The sequence below is a fragment of the Elaeis guineensis genome, chromosome 11 (assembly GCF_000442705.2).
Source record: "Elaeis guineensis isolate ETL-2024a chromosome 11, EG11, whole genome shotgun sequence".
Lineage (NCBI taxonomy): Eukaryota > Viridiplantae > Streptophyta > Magnoliopsida > Arecales > Arecaceae > Elaeis > Elaeis guineensis.
The window spans coordinates 86,648,311-86,666,469 of NC_026003.2; positions in this window are offsets into that span (position 1 = coordinate 86,648,311).

Sequence of the window (18,159 nt, forward strand, 5' to 3'; positions counted from 1 at the left end):
TTAGACTAAGATATATGTATTCCTAATTAGACTAGGAATCTTCATTTTTATGCTGCACCAAATCCTAATGGGATTAGGATTAAAATTGAGTTTGACTCAAGCACTAAGAAAGAGTCCAATTGGACTACGACACCTCCTCCAATTAGAAGACATCCAATCTAAATTAATTGGGCTCCAAATCAGACTTAGATTTTTATTTTTTTGAGTCTAATCTGGTCCTAATATGATTAGAATTAATTAAGATTTTATTTGATTTAAAACAGTCATTTAATTGAGTCCCATATAACTTCCAATCTATGTACCAAAAGGAGTCCAAACTTGAACCTGATTTGTGCACCTATAGGTCCCACACTACAACTTTTTTTGACGCCCTTTTTTCTTTGTTTTTAGTGTGTAAGAAGGGAGTTATAAACCCCCTTATCCCATGTAATATGCGGCATGATTCCATGATGGGGTGGCATCCAATTTTTAGGAGAGTCCAATGCTCTTTGGACTCTATCTCCCATTCAAACTCTAACTCATCCTTTGTCTATTTAAACCCCACCTATATGGGACGGCAAAGAGAGATAGGCATCAGGTTTTGATGTCCAAAAAGGAGGGAGTGCGTGGAGAAAAAATTCAAGAGAGGAGGGTGCGGCGTGCATGGGTATGGCGTGAGGTTTGTTAGCTTTGATCCCTTCTTTCTTGCAACAACCAAAAGTTGGTTGTTAGGACATCTCCCTCTATCCCTCTTGTCCATGTTTAGACATGGATGTCTCCTCTTTTTCTTATCCAAAAATTGGACAAAATTATTACATCTCTATTATAGAGATTTAGTGCATAGATTTAGGAAGAAAAGAGAAGAAAGAATTTTCTCATGATCTCTAGCGTAGAGATCAAGATCCTCCTACATTTCTTGTTCTCTAAGAGTGTCTTAGGAGAAGAGAAGATTTTCAACCATCAAGATGCGATCTCTGCAAGGGAGTTAGCACTTCGGTAAGATCAAAAGGCTTCTGATCAGATTAGAGTCTCGTGTGGATACCCGTAGAGACCAAACGCTTGTGCGGTTACAAGGGACCTTCAAAGGACATCCATGATCATCTGTCAGTTGAAGATTGATCCATGTCTAGGTATATTTTTATTTATTTTTTTTATTTAATTTTTATATCTGAATCTTATCTCACATATGATGATTCTGGTTATGGTTTGAAGATATGATCTTATGCATGCTTAAATTAAATTAGATTTAATCTGAAAAAATTTTAAATTCATTGCATACTCTTTTGCAAAATTATGTATGTATGAAATCATAAAACTCCAACAATGATATTAGAGCCAAATCATATGCATGAGATTAAATTTTAGATTTGAAATCTGTAGAAAAAAATTTCAGATCTGAAAGATTTTGATGTTGTTCTGACATAACGTTGCCCTAGCATAACTTGTTATACTGTATGGTTGTCCTAGAAGATGTTAAAATTTTTAATTAGATTGAATTTTTAGATCTGATTTTTAAAGTATATATATGATATATATATTTTGTTATTTAGATCTAAAAAGAGTTTTGAGATCTGTTTTGATTTATATATGAAAGTTTGTTTAGGGCTGAAATTGTTTCAATGATCTGAACTAGTTTATGTATATGATACATATTTGTATGCATAATTTGAAATTATTTTGAGATCAAAATTTACTCTTCATGCAAAGAATTTAGATCTGAAAATTTTGATTTAAAATCTGAAATTAGTGTTTATGCATGAGAGATTGGTTATGGGTAGATCAAATTAGGTCATATAATTAGATTACATTAAAAATTTTTGATTCGATCATGTTGGGTCTAAATCGATTTAGCAGTTGATCAAATCGAGTCAAGTGTTAATTAGGATGAGTCAATAGAGCTTAAGATCATGCAATTATTGTTGATCGAATCGATTGACACCCATATGTAGAATTAATTAAACCTAAGGATCTAATTCGGCTCTGTGGCTCAAGTCTAATTCACCTAAGCTAACCTATTGGATCAATTGTCCAATTGGGATCTAAGGTAAGTAATTAAAAGGTAGTTATTTAATTGATTTGTTCGCTTACCTGTCTAATTTATTGGTGTCTAAGAAAAGCAACGGAGGGACCCTCACTAATCTCCACTTACCTGACTAATTTGGAAGATTGAGTATCAATTATGGTTGCTTGGTGGTTTGATTAAGCTTATGCCAATTACAATAGTCATGTGATGACTAATTAGATGAACCTAAATCCAAATCTCTCCAGCAAATATTAAGTCCAAGGTCTTCCATCGTTGTAGATGTGCGGGCGTGCTACCGGCGTTGATTGTTCTCAGCTGGTCACAGTGGTTCAGTTGCATTGGGAACATACAACCACTCTATTAGTAAAGAGTTACTGTGGGTAAAGATGGGGTTGGGCCCAATAACTATTAGTGAGGGACCCAATGACGGCTTTGTGCCTACTTGTGAATGGTGGGTCTGGCTTAAATAAAGAGTGCGGGCAATAACTGTTAGGTGAGCCCACAAGACTTAGAGACCAAGTAGCTGTAACATACTTAGAGAAGTATCTGAGCAAAGAGTTATCCATGCATCGGTGTTTATTCGTATTATTAATAATTGTTACATGAGGTGCACGGCATCGGTGGGACCGTAGCATCCACTAGAAACCCAATTATCGCGTTAGAATTTTTGTTTCTCCACCCAGAGAGTGTGAGAGATCTGATAAAATAGTGAGAGTCTCTTTTTACATCTAAAAGTTTCTAGTACAAATCATAAAATAAATACAAATATCCAATTAGAATCTTTATCTCTGTTGTTATTGTGTCAACTTCCAACCCTCTAGCTTGAGTCCAAAATATCAACCGATTAACTGAAACTGAGTACATAGACTGACTCATAAATTTAAAAATTATTCTTAATATTAAAAAATTAAGTAATATACTCGATCGGGTTATTCTATTATTATCAACCGTCCAATCCATAGTCAACGAGCTATACTTGATGAATGGTAAACAACAACAATTAAGATAAGTGCTATGCATGAGTACATGTTCACTGCCAACGATATGTTGATTCATCTACAAGTATTGTGAAATGATCAGAGTCTACAGCGCATGTGATGCGTGATGGATAGTTAGTCTATGATCGTTATTTAATAATGATAAGGACATTGAGGAGCTTAAAATACTCGACATGATTATGCACAAAAAATTGCTTATGGATTTGATCCTACAATTTCTGATTAGTTTATATAAGTAGTTTATGGTAAACTACCATATGAAAGACTCTTATGGCATCTCATCTGAATTGATCAAAGTGTTGATAATAAAGAAACTTGAAAGAGTTCAGAGGTAAATATCTGGAGAGCCTAAAAAATAAAGACATACCTAGAGTAGATATGTCAAGATTGCTCAATACTGTCCTTACATTTTTTTTCTCCCAGTTGAGTTATGGACTCTAGTGTAGAGTCGATGGAAAGATAGAAGGCAGAGAAAGTAACCCTTGAATTGGCTATAGGGAAATAATTGCTGCTGTGCCCATGGGTATCTATCCTTTACGATCATCGTTTGATTTAGTTCTTAGAGACAGTCTCTATCATTTGCATGGTGATACATATGTGAATTTAATTGCGCAAGAAGTGATTGCCATTGGATCTGAGAGATCAAAAATTGAGATAACCTCAAAGTATATGTAGAATCTTAGGTTAAGTTGTATTGGAGAAGAAATGATTAACAAACTGAAAAAATTTGGGCTTGAGCTCATTGACTGTTGAGTCTTATCTAGTTTGTACATTATCTCTTTAAGAAAATATGACCAAGCTACTCTTATGGGATAAGAAAAAAGACCATTGAGATACTTATCCTTGTACGCATTTGATGTGTGTGTAGCCATGTGATGTGCTCACCAAAAATTGTCTCTACTTTGTTACCTTTATCGATGTTCAGTCATGGTATGGGTAAGTATATGAGATATGGCATAATTTCATATTGGACTGTTCTTAGTATTTCTAGTTCAACAGATAAGAAGAGTCATGAGACTATATGAGATATGGTCTAGTCCATAATAAATTTTACTGATTTATTTATATTTCTTTAGGGACATGCTTTATTTCTATGAAATTGGGTTCACTCTAAACCTGTTCTACCACACTATACGAGATATGGCATGGTGAGAACTGAATTTAATTATTTTGATATTCAAGGATATCCAGCCTGTGTCTAGATAGTAGGTGGATATGTTAGAGGATAGGTCTGTAAAGTTCATCCTAAAAGAGTTGGGATACTACCTTCTAAAAGGATTACAATGTGATTGTAATCCGACATGCTACTTCTTGAAAAATTTTTAACCAAGGTAAAATAATCGGAGGAAAGTTAAGCTCGAAGAGAATGTCTCTGAAGAACAACGAGCTACAGGATCTTAAGAATCTATTGATCATGATAAGCCAGTAGACGTATATTCCTCCTCCACCTCGTATACATAGTAAGATCTCCAATCCTCTCAAAAGGTACTCGGTATACTTGACAGAGGATATAGAGAAAGTCATTTCTCATGGGAGATGGGAGCATAGAGATGATTCTAGAACCTACAACAAGATGATGTGAGACATCGACTCCAAGAAAAGGATGTGAAATAGCTTTTCTGAGAAGAGATCTTCTGAAAATTTATGTATAGAATAGCCCATAGATTTCACTTCTTGTTATAGGAGATCACAAAGTCTATAATAATCTTGGAGTTAGAATTATCATTTCGATGATATGATCAAATTGTTTGATCAAAAAAGAAGAATTATGGATTTCAAAAGGGTCAGTGAGAGTATCCAATACTGAATCGATTAAAATATGGTTGAATATAGATTTTTTCAAAAAAGATATAAATCAAGCGTCCTAAAGATCTATAGTGATAGATGAATTGGATGCTTATGTTTTCACAGATAAAGTAAGAGACTGGAATGCTGAAAGATTTTAGCATAGAAATCTCGAAGAGGAGTCTACTACTCTCTCGGGTATAGTCGTATGTCGTAATGTACTTGAACTGATATAGATAATATTGTGAATGTTACAAGTAGATATCAGTTGTATCCAGGCCAAGAGCGCTAGATTGCTGTAAAAATGATCTTAAGCTCTTAAGAAAACTAAGGATATGCTCTTAATTTGGAGAAGGATCAAAGCTAGGAGTAGGAGAATATATCAATTCAAATTTCATGTCTAATATTGATGATAGAATATCTACATCATAGGGTGTGTTCCTATGTCAATATCTTGGAAAGATTTCAAATAATCGATCAATAGAATCTGAGTACAGTGTAGATGTGTAGGATGCATTCTGATTCTAAAGTTAGTTGCAGAATTGGATGTCATGCATCAGATACCGTGACACTATACTGCAAAGACAATGCACCATAGCCCTTTCTAAGGAGCCTAGGTCTCACCAGATATCCAAGCACATAGAGCAGCAGAACATGCGACTACCTCGAGTAGAAATACATAGAGGTGCAGAGAGCAAACTCCATATGTGATATGGTTGACCACTGATAAGTCACTTAGCTAGCCTAAGACTAATGCTTCTTATGAAGATGGGGCTTGGCACATGGCAGATTGGCTTTAGTGTAAGTGAAAGATTATTGGATGTATGCCAGAAGTCAATTTGACTGACATATTTCATATCTCTAAGAATAATTTTTACTTATGGGATAGTTATATTATCATTTATGTTTATGTGTCCATGAATCATCCAAAGGATTAAAAGATGATGACACATATTCTCAAAGAGTTAAAATTTGAGGTATGTGTCATTAATGGTTGATTCCTAAATTGCTCCTGATCATAGGATCATCATAGGGATGATGATTGATCCGGATAGATCAGTGCACGAATCGCTTCCTTCGGACAGATGGATCTCTATTCTGCAGTGTATTGACACTGGAGCAAGAGTGTAGGTGGTTGTTAGACAACAACTAGCACTGAGCGTGACCAACACGAGAAGTCACATGGATGTCTGCTCACTCATTAATGACTTTCTCGATGCTGTAGTTGTATGATTAGTCTTTTGACCTGAGATGAATTACTGTTCTAGTGAGGCTGCTGGAGTTTGACTGACACATCAACATGGGTCTCAATAAGCCCTTGTAGTGGATGTTGCGATAGTTGGTCCACTGTAGGAGTGGGGTGTGCATCAAGATGGGATCTATTAATCCTAGTAGAAAGGAGTAGTCCTATGAGATTTAAGAGGCTGAGTCCTTAAGTCTATGGCCATAGCAGTGTGATTGATGAAAAAAAATTATAGAATCACATATGGACTCAAGCTAATTGAATCTATCATATGACCGATGTTGAGGTTTGACGATTTATCTATGACCTATCATCTGATCGGGACTCACGATAGAGGGAAGTATCATGCACTAACTGCACTTAAAGGTTCATATTTTATTCTACTAGGTTACCACTACATACTGCTAGGTATCACTGATGGATTGTGAGACTCATGAGGATCATCTTGATGATCAATGATCCTTGATGGGCAGAGTTAGAATTATTCCAATCTATTGAAAAAATTTCAATGATATTGTGATAGAGATCAAATATATCTCACTACCAGATAGAATAAACCTATGGGGTTAACACAAAGAGGTTTTGACTGATCAGATGGTTGAATTACGATTATGAATCGTAATAGGATTTGATTATCAATTTGATTGATAATTAATCCAATGCAAATGTTGCATTATATATAACTTGCTAAAGAGTTAGTGAGTTATAGGAGGATTAATAGCAATAGGATTACTAATTGACTCAATTTGATTGAAGAATGGGGCTTGCATCAAGTCTAATTTAATTGATTTAATTTGACTCATTTTGAGGTTGATTTGATCAACCCTTTAGGGTTATAGGATAACCCCAAAAGGATTGGATGATTAGTCTCAGTTGAATTAGGATTTGGGTTTGATCCAATTAGGATATATGTATTTCTAATTGGACTAAGAATCTTTATTTTTATGCTACACCAAATCCTAATGGATTATTGAGTTTGACTCAAGCACTAAGAAAAAGCCCAATTGGACTAGGACTCCTCCTCCAATTAGGAGACATCCAATCTAAATTAATTGGGCTCCAAATCAGATTTGGATTTTCATCTTTTTGAGTCTAATCTGGTTTAATATAATTAGGATTAATTGAGATTTTATTTGGTTTAAAACAGCCATTTAATTGAGTCCCATATAACTTCCAATCCATATGCCAAAAGGAGTCCAAACTTGAACCTGATTTGTGCACCTATAGGTCCCACGCCATAACTTTTTTTGATGCCCTTTTTTTTTGTTTTTAGCATGTAGAAGGGAGTAATAAACCCCCTTATCCTGTGTAATATGAGGCGTGATTCCATGATGGGGTGGCATCCAATTTTTGGGAGAGTCCAATGCTCTTTGGACTCTATCTCCCATTCAACTCTAACTCATCCTTTGTCTATTTAAACCCCACCTATATGGGATGGCAAAGAGAGATAAGCACCAGGTTTTGACATCCAAAAGGGAGGGAGTGCGTGGAGAAAAAATTCAAGAGAGGAGGGCGCGGCGTGCAAGGGTATGGCGTGAGGTTTGTTAGCTTTGATCTCTTCTTTCTTGCAACAATCAAGAGTTGGTTGTTAGGATATCTTCTCTATCCCTCTTGTCCATGTTTAGACATGGATGTCTCCTCTTTTTCTTATCCAAAAGTTGGATAAAATTATTACATCTCTATTGTAGTGATTTGGTGCATGATTTAGGAAGAAAAAAGAAGAAAGAATTCTTCTCATGATCTCTAGCTAGAGATCAAGATCCTCTACATCTTCTTGTTCTCTAAGAGTGTCTTAGGAGAAAAAAAATTTTCAACTATCAAGATGCGATCTCTGCAAGAAAGCTAGCACCTCGGTGAGATCAAAAGGCTTCTGATCATATCAGAGTCTCGTGTGGATACCTGTAGAGATCGGATGCTTGTCGGCTACAAGGGACCTTCGAAGGACATCTATGATTATCTGTTCGCATTGAAGATTGATCCATGTCCATGTATATTTTTATTATTTTTTATATAATTTTGTATCTGAATCTTATCTCACATATGATGATTCTAGTTATGGTTTGAAGATATGATCTTATGTATGCTTAGATTAAATTAGATTTAATCTGAAAAAATTTTAAATTCTGCTGCATACTTTTTTTGCAAAATTATACATGTATGAAACCATAAAACTCCAACTCCCAACCCCACACGATCCACTCATCACTAGATCAAAAGAGAAGGAGAACCACACAACTCTGGAGGTTTTGAGTTAGCTACCTGCAGGATATAGAAATTATATGAAATAAAAATATATATATATATAATCAAAAAAAAATTCTTTTTCATGATGTATGTGAAACAATATATATTGATGTGACAAATAAAAAAAATAGAACCTGGCTTGGGAGGTGGTTAAATCACTGTCCTAAAGGAGACTTCAGCCCCTTCTCGTACAAAGATTGGAGCCGCACACCCTCCTCCAAGATACAATCCGAAAGTCAAGTACTCCAACATCCATCAGTGGCACGATCTGATCGGACGTCGATCAAACTCATCCTTAGCTCAAATGATCAAATGAAGAAGAAAAAAAATGAGTGAGAGAGACTGTGTGTTGAGAGATTTTAGAAAGAGGAAAAGAAGAACTTCCGAGGGTAGTTTTAAAAAGCTAAGGATTGAAGCCTTTTTATAGGCTCAAAACGACCGCACGTGGAATCTGCATGTACATGAATGACTCATGGAATGGCCACCTACATATGGAGCACTCGCAGAACGGCCGCATGCGTCTAGAGAGGAGTTTTTGAAACTGCCAAAAAAAAACAACAATCCCCCACAAGTTTCAAAAACTCATGATAAAATATTTAAATTTAGCAAATATTTTAATTTTTTTCTTGGGCTTTTACTGTGCTTAGTACAAGTACCTTCTAGATTTGAACTTGCATTTAGTATAAAAATACACACAGTATGAAGACAAACTGATCAAAATGCGGGGTAGCACTATTTAGGCTATGTGCTTGTCTTAATTTTCATGAGAGTTACTAGGGATTTATCCTAATCCCATAGTCGCAACCTCACGACTACTCTCACTAAGGTAGATGATCCAATGATATGTGTAACGAAATCGTACTTTATTGAACTTTCAGTCTTAGATCTATTAAGAGCTATGCTCAACCTAACCATTATACATAGAGCACTGCACCATAGGGATGGGCTGAAGATAAACTCCAAGAAATAGTACTCCCAGACATCACCTCAGAGATCATTTTTCTTTGAACCTTGATCCTAGGATCTCCAATCACAAAGGTAGGGGTCCACTCTAGTGACTAATATATGGGCTTAAGCCCATTTCCCTCCATGTCTCAAATACCGAAGCTTTTGAAAGACCTTTGGTCAAAAGATCAGACAGATTATTTTTTGATCTTATATATTGAAGTGATATCACATCTTTTATTTTATTTTTCATAATTTTGTATCTGATCAGGATATGATTATTCATCTTTTTATTTGATGTCTGTTGATTTAACAGATCTATTAGAGCTCTATAATCAAATTTACTAATATTATAGATATTTTGAATGAAAGAATTTTAATATCATTAATTAAGTCTTTTAGCCATTGTGCTTCAGTGCAAATGGTGTCAAGAGTAGTTAATTCAGATTTTAACATGCTTCTTGTTATTATTGTTTGTTTACATGATCTCCAAGATACCATACCTCCTTGAAACATGAAGAGATATCGTATGGTGGACTTAACATCTAAATTATCTGTCACCTAGTTAACATCACTATATCCTTCTTGGACTTTTGGATAATCGAAGAACAAGAGAGAGTAATCTAGAGTTCCCTTCAGACATCTAAAGACTCTTTCAAGGCTTTCCAATGTTCTTCATTAGGATTGTTAGTATACCATTTAGTCTGCCTACTGCATAAGCTATATCAGCACGGATTCTATTTGCTACATATGACAGCGATCCTATCCTCTGGGAATACTCTAATTGTCAGGTTCTCCTAAATTCTTAGTTAAGTGAGAACTATGATCATATGGGGTAGAGACACGATTTAAATCAAAATATTCAAACTTTTTAAGCATTTTTTCTATTGAATTTGTTAGGTTTATTGCTATTTCATTATTTGTTCTTTTAAATTTTATTTCTAAGATTATATCAGCTTTTCTTAAGTCTTTCATATCAAAATTACTTGACAAATAATCTTTAGTATCTTATATTATTTTTAGTGATGTTCCAAATAATAGAATATCATCTATATACAGGTATTAAATGATAAAATCCAAGTTATTCCTTTTGTAATACACATATTTATCATGTTCGTTAATCCTAAAGTTATCACCTAAGATAATTTCATCAAATTTAATATGCCATTGTCTAGGAGCTCGTTTTAATCTATAAAATGATTTAATTAGTTTATATACCTTATGTTCTTGTCCTTTAACTATAAAACCTTGGGTTACTTTATATAGATTTCTTCTTCTAATTCTTCATTTAAGAATGCAGTTTTTATATCCATTTGATGAATCATTAATTTATGAATTGATGTTAATACTACTAAGGTTCTTAAGGTGGTTATCATAGCTACAGAGCATAGGTATCAAAATAATCTGTCTTTCTTTTGACTGCATCCTTTAACTACTAATCTAGCTTTATATCCTTTTACTATTCCATCTGATCTTAATTTTTTTTAAAAAATCTATTTAGTTTCTATTACTTTATTTTTTGAAGGTAAATTTGATAAAATCCAAGTTTTATTATCTAGGATTGATTGAATTTTACTATTTATGGCTTTCTTCTAATATAATGAAACTGATGATGACATAGCTTCATCAAATATGCAAGGATCACTCTCTACAAGGTATGTAAAGAATTCTTCTTCAAAATTTCTTTAAATTCTGTTCCTCTTACTTCTTCTTAATTCAATTTTAGTTTCATGTTCTAGTTCTATAGATCTAGAAGAAGATGGTTTATATTCTAGGGATCCAGAAATTCTAGTCTTAAAAAAAAATATGTCCTCAAAGAAAGAAGCATCTCTAGCTTTAAAGATTAAATTATAACTTATATCACTAATATTTAATTTAATCACTAAGAGCCTATAGGCATTATTTTTTCGGGCAAAGCCTATAAAGACAGCATCTATAGTTTTAGATCCTAACTTTCTCTTTTTGGGTTCAAAAATATTCACCTTAGATAGACACCCCCACACTTTAAGAAAATTCAAGTTAGGAGCCCTGCTTTTTCAAAATTCATAAGGGATCTTATCATTATCCTTAACAGGGATCCTATTTAGGATGAAACAAGAAGATAGAAGAGTTTCTCCCCACAAGTTCTCAAGTAGGTCTGAGCTAATCAACATAGCGTTCACCATATCCAACAAGGTATGAATTTTACGCTTAGCCACACCATTGGACTGTGGAGAGTAAGGAGCAGTTACTTCATGAATTATTCCATATTCTTGACAGAATAGAAAAAAATCATTTGAAGTATACCCCCCTCCTCTATCAGTCCTAAGAATCTTTTTTTTTTTCTTATTGATTTTCTACTTCACTCTTATAAATTTTGAATTTATTGAAGGTTTCATCCTTAGACTTAATCAGGTAACAATAATAGTATCTAAAAAAATCATCTATAAAGGTTACTATGTATCTATTGTCACCACAGGTTGTAATTTTGGTAGAGTCACATACATCACTATATATTAATTCTAAGATTGAAATTTTTTTTTCAATTGATTTAAATGATTTTCTTGATTGTTTAGATTCAGCACATATTTTACACTTAGATGTATCTAAGATTGATTTAAAAATTAGTTTTAAACCCATCATATGTTTGATTTTTTCTAAGTGTACATGACCCAATCTATCATGCCACAAATTTTGATTAGATTTATTCATAAAATAAATTTGATTCTCAACTTTATTAATAAAATAATTTATTACATTCAATTGAATAAGCCTTCACTTACATATCCTCTTCCTATGAAAGCATTATTCTTAGTTATTATAACTTTATTACAATCAAAGATAATTTTATATCCTTTCTGAACCAGCAGAGATCCACTAACTAGGTTCTTCTTAAGGTCTGGAACATACAATACATCTATTAGGATAAAAATACTTTCAGAAGTCATCTTCAAATTAATTCGTCCTTGTCCCTTGATCCTAGCAGCTGTATTATTTTCAGTGATTATACTTTCTCTGCTTGAGTTCTGAATAGTAGTTGTTGGGTATAAAATACCCACAACCGAAGTTCTCAGCGGGATTGACCCTTTCGGGCTCCGTTCACGACTCCAACCGCAAGGAGGACTCCGCCCGGACTCCTACGAGAGCCGGGCTTCGTCGCCAACTTCAACCGCTGGTAAGCTCCGCCCGGACTCCTACGGGAGCCAGGCTCCATCACCAACTTCAACCGCTGGTAAGCTCCGCCCGGACTCCTACGGGAGCCGGGCTTCGTCGCCAACTTCAACTGCTGATAAACCCCGTCCGGACTCCTATGGGAGCCGGGCTTCGTCGCCAACTTCAATCGCTGGTAAGCTCCGCCCGGACTCATACGGGAGCCGGGCTCCGTCCACGACTCCAACCGCAAGGAGGACTCCGCCCGGACTCCTATGGGAGCCGGGCTCCGTCACCAACCTCAACCGCTAGTAAGCTCCGCCCGGACTCCTATGGGAGCCGGGCTCCGTCACCAACTTCAACCGCTGGTAAGCTCCGCCCGGACTCCTACGGGAGCCGGGCTTCGTCGCCAACTTCAACTGCTGATAGACCCCGTCCGGACTCCTACGGGAGTCGAACTTCGCACCTGACTTTAATTGCAGGAAGACTCCGCCCGGACTCCTACGGGAGTCGGGCTCCGTCCACGACTCCAACCGCAAGGAGGACTCCGCCCGAACTCCTACGGGAGCCGGGCTCCATCGCCAACTTCAACTGCTGGTAAGCTCCGTCCAAACTCCTACGGGAGCCGGACTTCGCACCTGACTTTAATTGCAGGAAGACTCTGCTCGGACTCCTACGGGAGTTGGGCTCCGTCCATGACTCCAACCGCAAGGAGGACTCCACCCGAACTCCTACGAAAGCCGGGCTCCGTCGCCAACTTCAACTGCTGGTAAGCTCCGTCCGAACTCCTACGGGAGCCGGGCCCCGCCCCCGGCTGTGACTGAAGGAAGACTTCATCCGAACTCCTGCGAAAGCTGGATTTTGAGCTTCTCTTGGACAGATGGCTAACCACCTCTCTCCGCTAGACACTTCGATCGGACTTCAGCCAGCAGACCTTCGCCCCCTGGCGTGCTGCAGTAACAGCCGCGATTCTGCTCCATTCCCTACGGCAGATTCCATGCGGCTCCATCACTCCACAACCCTGCTCCACCTCCTGCAATGGATTCCATGCGGCTCCATCACTCCTTGGCAGGCCGTAATAATGGCCACGGTCCTGCTCCACTTCCTGCGATGGATACCGCGTGATTCTCCTATCCTCTGGCAAGTCGCGACAACGGACGCCGCTCTGCTTCTCGTGGCAGACTCCACGTGGCATGCCCCGATAATAGCCACGGGTCCACCCCACTACTAGCCGCAACAAACTTTTTCTGACCATGGGCGGCCCACTATCAGACGGTTACAGGCGTCACCATCAGTTTGTTGCCCCCTCCACCTATGAAAGGGGGAACCTCAGATACGTTATTCCATAAGCTCTCGTTTTACCTAGAAACTCTGCTAAAATTTCCGTTCGAGCACTCCATTCTTGTTAAGACAGAGAACTGACTTGAGCGTCGGAGGGTCTTGTCGGAGCAACCCCACCTCAGGTTTAGACTTCTTTTGCAGGTTCCAGCGGCGACCGCGACTCCCTCGACTCCAGCTTCTCCGGCGCAAGCAGATTTTTGCACCAACAGGATTGGCGCTAGAGGAAGGGGCTGTGTCTTCGCAGTATCCTTGTTCTTAAAGGAGCGCTCAATGGGACCGCCCCCGGGCATCTCTTCCGGCGTCCCCTCCCCCCTCCTTTCTCCATTTGGTCCTTGCTCGATGCCTCCCCGCAAGGCGTCCATGCAACGATCCATGGCCTCCGCGGCCAGATCTCAGGCTCCGGCCTCCCCTCTTGTTTCTCAACCTCCTCCCCCTCCTCCGGCGACGGCGGTTGGCGCAGAGCAGTTTGATCTGCTAGCACAGCAGGTCAGAGGCATCACAGAAGCTGTGCAGGCTATGCAGCAGCAGCAGCAGCCGCAGGCATCAGTGCGCCTGGAAAGGGTGTCGCCGGAACACCAAAATCCGACGGTGGGGCGGGCCACTTGGGCTAGCCACCCCGTCCTTCCTGGAAAAGTGAGCCCGAGGGTGGAGAGCCCTCAATCGGACCACGACTCCACCCCTGGAAGATTCCTGCCCCCATTCTGTCAGAGGACCCTCGAGACTCGAAGTCGAGAGGATTTCCTAGATCGGAGACTCCAAGAGATGAACCGGTGGATCGAAGAACTCCGCCATGCTCCCCTCGCTTATGGTGAGGATATTTGCACTGACCCTCCCTTCTCTCAAATGATCATGCAGGAATCGATCCCGCCAAACTTCAAGCTCCCCCAGTTCGAAAGCTACGACGGGACTTCGGACCCGGTTGATCATCTGGAAGCCTTCCGGACGATGATACTGCTTCACGACGCTCCCGACGCTATTCTATGTCGAGCCTTCCCATCCACCTTGAAGGGAGCGGCAAGAAATTGGTACTCGGCTCTGAAGCCAGGTACCATCTTTTCCTTCGATCAAATGAGCCACCAATTCGTGGCCCATTTTGTCAGCAGCCGGTACCCCCGGAAGGGTTCGGAGTCCCTCATCAATATCAAGCAGAGGGAAGGGGAGTCCATTTGGGCCTACATCAACCGTTTCAACGTCGCGGCGCTGGAGGTCCGAAACTTGGACTAATCAGTCGCAATGGCCGCTCTGAAGGGCGGCCTTCAGAAGAATGACCTTTTGTTCTCTCTGGAGAAGAAGTACCCCAGGGATTTTGCTGATTTATTGGCTCGGGCTAAAGGATACGCCCGAGCGGAAGAAGTCTTCAAAATGAAGGATGAGGAGACCGCAAGAGAGCGGCAGGTGGGAGACTCGAGTAAGCCCGCAGTCGAAAAAAGGTCGAGAGAAGCTCGGTCGCATTCTCGGTCCCCTCCTGGGCACAAGCATGCCCATACTCCACCCCGGGTGTGCAGGTAGAGGAATCTGGATCGTGGGGTTCGATGGGGTTCTCCACCGGAAAGGTTCCGCAACTACGCCCCCCTCAATGCCTCGAAGACCTAGGTACTGATGGAGGTCAAGAAGCAGCTCCATAGGCCGGAGAGGATGCGCACACACCCCGAGAAGCGCAACCCCAACAAGTTCTGTCTCTACCACCGCGATCACGGCCATGACACGGAGGAATGCATCCAGCTCCGAGACGAGATCGAGGAGCTCATCCAGCGAGGTCGACTCGATAGGTTCATCCGACGCCGGTCTGAGGATAGAGGAGATCGGCCAAGGGCCCTGCCGCAACCTGAACCGCCAAGAAGAGAGGAGCAGCCCGGAGATCGGCCTCCCATCGGGACCATCGACTCCATCGCCGGAGGGCCTCAAGGAGGAGCAGACCTTCCACAACCAAGGGACTCGAAAAACCTGTAAATGTATCGCTTATGATTTTGCCTTGAATCTAAATTCCTTTCGACTTGACATACTCTTCCCATTTGGCATGGATTTGTCACGACTGGGTATAATCCCTTCAAACGCTTAAAACAAAGCTATGTCAGGAACAAGAGGAGAACCTCATCCTGGCATGAGCAAAGTCGAAGGCCCGATTCTTTTAGATCGGATGGGGGGAGAGGCCTTACAATGCCCTAATGCGCCCCCACAGCCATGTCAGGAACAGGAGGAGAACCTCATCCTGGCATGAGCAAAGTCAAAGGCCCGATTCTTTAGATCGGATGGGGGAGAGGCCTTACAATGCCCTAATGTGCCCCCACAGCCATGTCGGGAACAGGAGGAGAACCTCGTCCTGGCATGAGCAAAGTCAAAGGCTCGGTTCTTTTAGACCGAATGGGGGGAGAGGCCTTACAACACCCTAATGTGCCCCCACAGCCATGTCGGGAACAGGAGGAGAACCTCGTCCTGGCATGAGCAAAGTCAAAGGCCCGGTTCTTTTAGACCGGATGGGAGGAGAGGCCTTACAACTCCTAATGTGCCCCCACAGCCATGTCAGGAATAGGAGGAGAACCTCGTCTTGACATGAGCAAAGTCGAAGGCCCGGTTCTTTTAGATCGGATGGGGGGAGAGACCCTTGCGATGGCCCTTATATGCCCCCACGGCTCCGTTGGGAACGGGAGAAGAACCTCGTCCTGACGGTGATGAAACCCGACCTCCCGATAAGATCGGATGAAGGGAAAAGGCCCCTCAGCAGCACCTTCACACTCCTAGCAACCCCACAAAAAGCGAGGGGAGGGTCCTCACTCTGAAAAGAGGAGAGAAATTAAAGAGGAAGAGCGATGAGCTACGTCGGAAACAGATGAAGGACAAACCACACCAAAGACCTAAGGAACCTCATCTCAACAAAGATGGGGAGTTCCTACCAAACATCCCCAGCCTCTAAGAAGGCTCTCGACACAGGTCAAGAAGACGGCGACGTCTCCGAAGTAATGCAGAGTTCGGACCGTCAAGCTCGGGCCTGCGGCCATGAACGATGGGGAAAGCAAACCAGTGCATCGACGACTGGGCACCTCCCAACGACGTCAACGTCAGACAAGTCGAACAACAAGAGAAGTTCGGCAGATGATAATTTAATACAACGTGCGGACGAGGTAACACAAAATCTCCTTTTCATTCCATTTGCGAAATGTACACTACAAAGCCTGGAAGGCCCAAAGAAAGAAAAGCAAAATGACAAAAGCGGGATAAAACAACAAAAGGGAAAATGTATACATGAAAAGACAGAAGGACAAAAAGAGCCCTAGGGAAGCTCTGCTCCTTCCGACCTAGAATTATTCGCTCCACCCCTCATCCAGGACTGCTTAGATTCTCAATCTCTTCTTCTAGCTCTCTCCTTTTCAGCAGCGCATCCTGGAGCACCCGATGAAGTCGCTGGCTCTCGGTCTTCGCCTCTCGATGCCTCTTTCTCAGGACCTCAGATTTTGCCTCCACGTTCGTGACGGCCTACTGCTCGTATGCCAGCTGGATCTTCAATTACTGCAGCTCAGCCGTCCTTTCCCCAAGGGTGATAGAAAGCCCTTCGACGGTTCCTCTCAGGGACTGAAGTTCATTGGAATCCCGGGCAGAAGTCAGCTGAGCCCTGTCAGCCAGCTGCCTCTGAAGATGGGCGACTTCATCGGTCGCCGCCCTGAGTCTCCCTTTATATTCCTCTACCTGCCTGCGCCAACCGGCCCGATGCATGTCGTAGCTCACCTCGGCGTCCTGAAGCTGCTGCTGAAGGTTGGAGACCCTCTTCGACCACTCCCGGTCGCCGACGGCCCGAGCCAAGAGCCGGGACGAACTTCCTTCGAGCTGGCCGATCTTCTCCATCGCAGCCGACAGTTCCACCCTGAGAGCGCTAATCTTGGCAGCTTGAGTCCAAATTCGACTGCTGGCACTCTTCTTGCATTCCTCAAGCTCCTTCGCGAAGTCCGCCTTCCTCCGACTGTACTCCATGATCCCCTTCACGTGGAGATTTTGAAAGGGGTGGCCTCCGCGATGGCTTCAGAATGACCCTCTCTCAATCTGCGAAGCTCGTCTTCCATCTTCTTTGTCTTTTTCGTCAAGTGAAGGACTTCCTTCTCCAACCGCTGGATCGTCGACTTCAGCAGAATCCCCAGGGGTAGGGGAAGTGCTTCTGCAGGATACTGCCATCGGAAGGCAAAAGTGTCAAGACACGACCCATCCCAGAAAAGAAAAGCAGAGAGAAGAAAGGGAGGAGGGAGAAGCCACCCACGACAAGAAATTCAACTTTATTGATTAGATGATTCTTGAAGACAAAAAGGAAAAGAAAAATTATGGTAAAATGAAAATACAAGGCCGGAGGTCTCAGACCTTGGGGGCAGGGGTTGGAGAGCTTGGCGTCCCTGGAGGGGGGGCTGCGACAGCAGTGGCAGCGGGCGAGGGACCGGCCTCGTCTTCGGACTCCTCACCTAGAAAGCTGAGGTCGAGCTCCGAAAATTTTT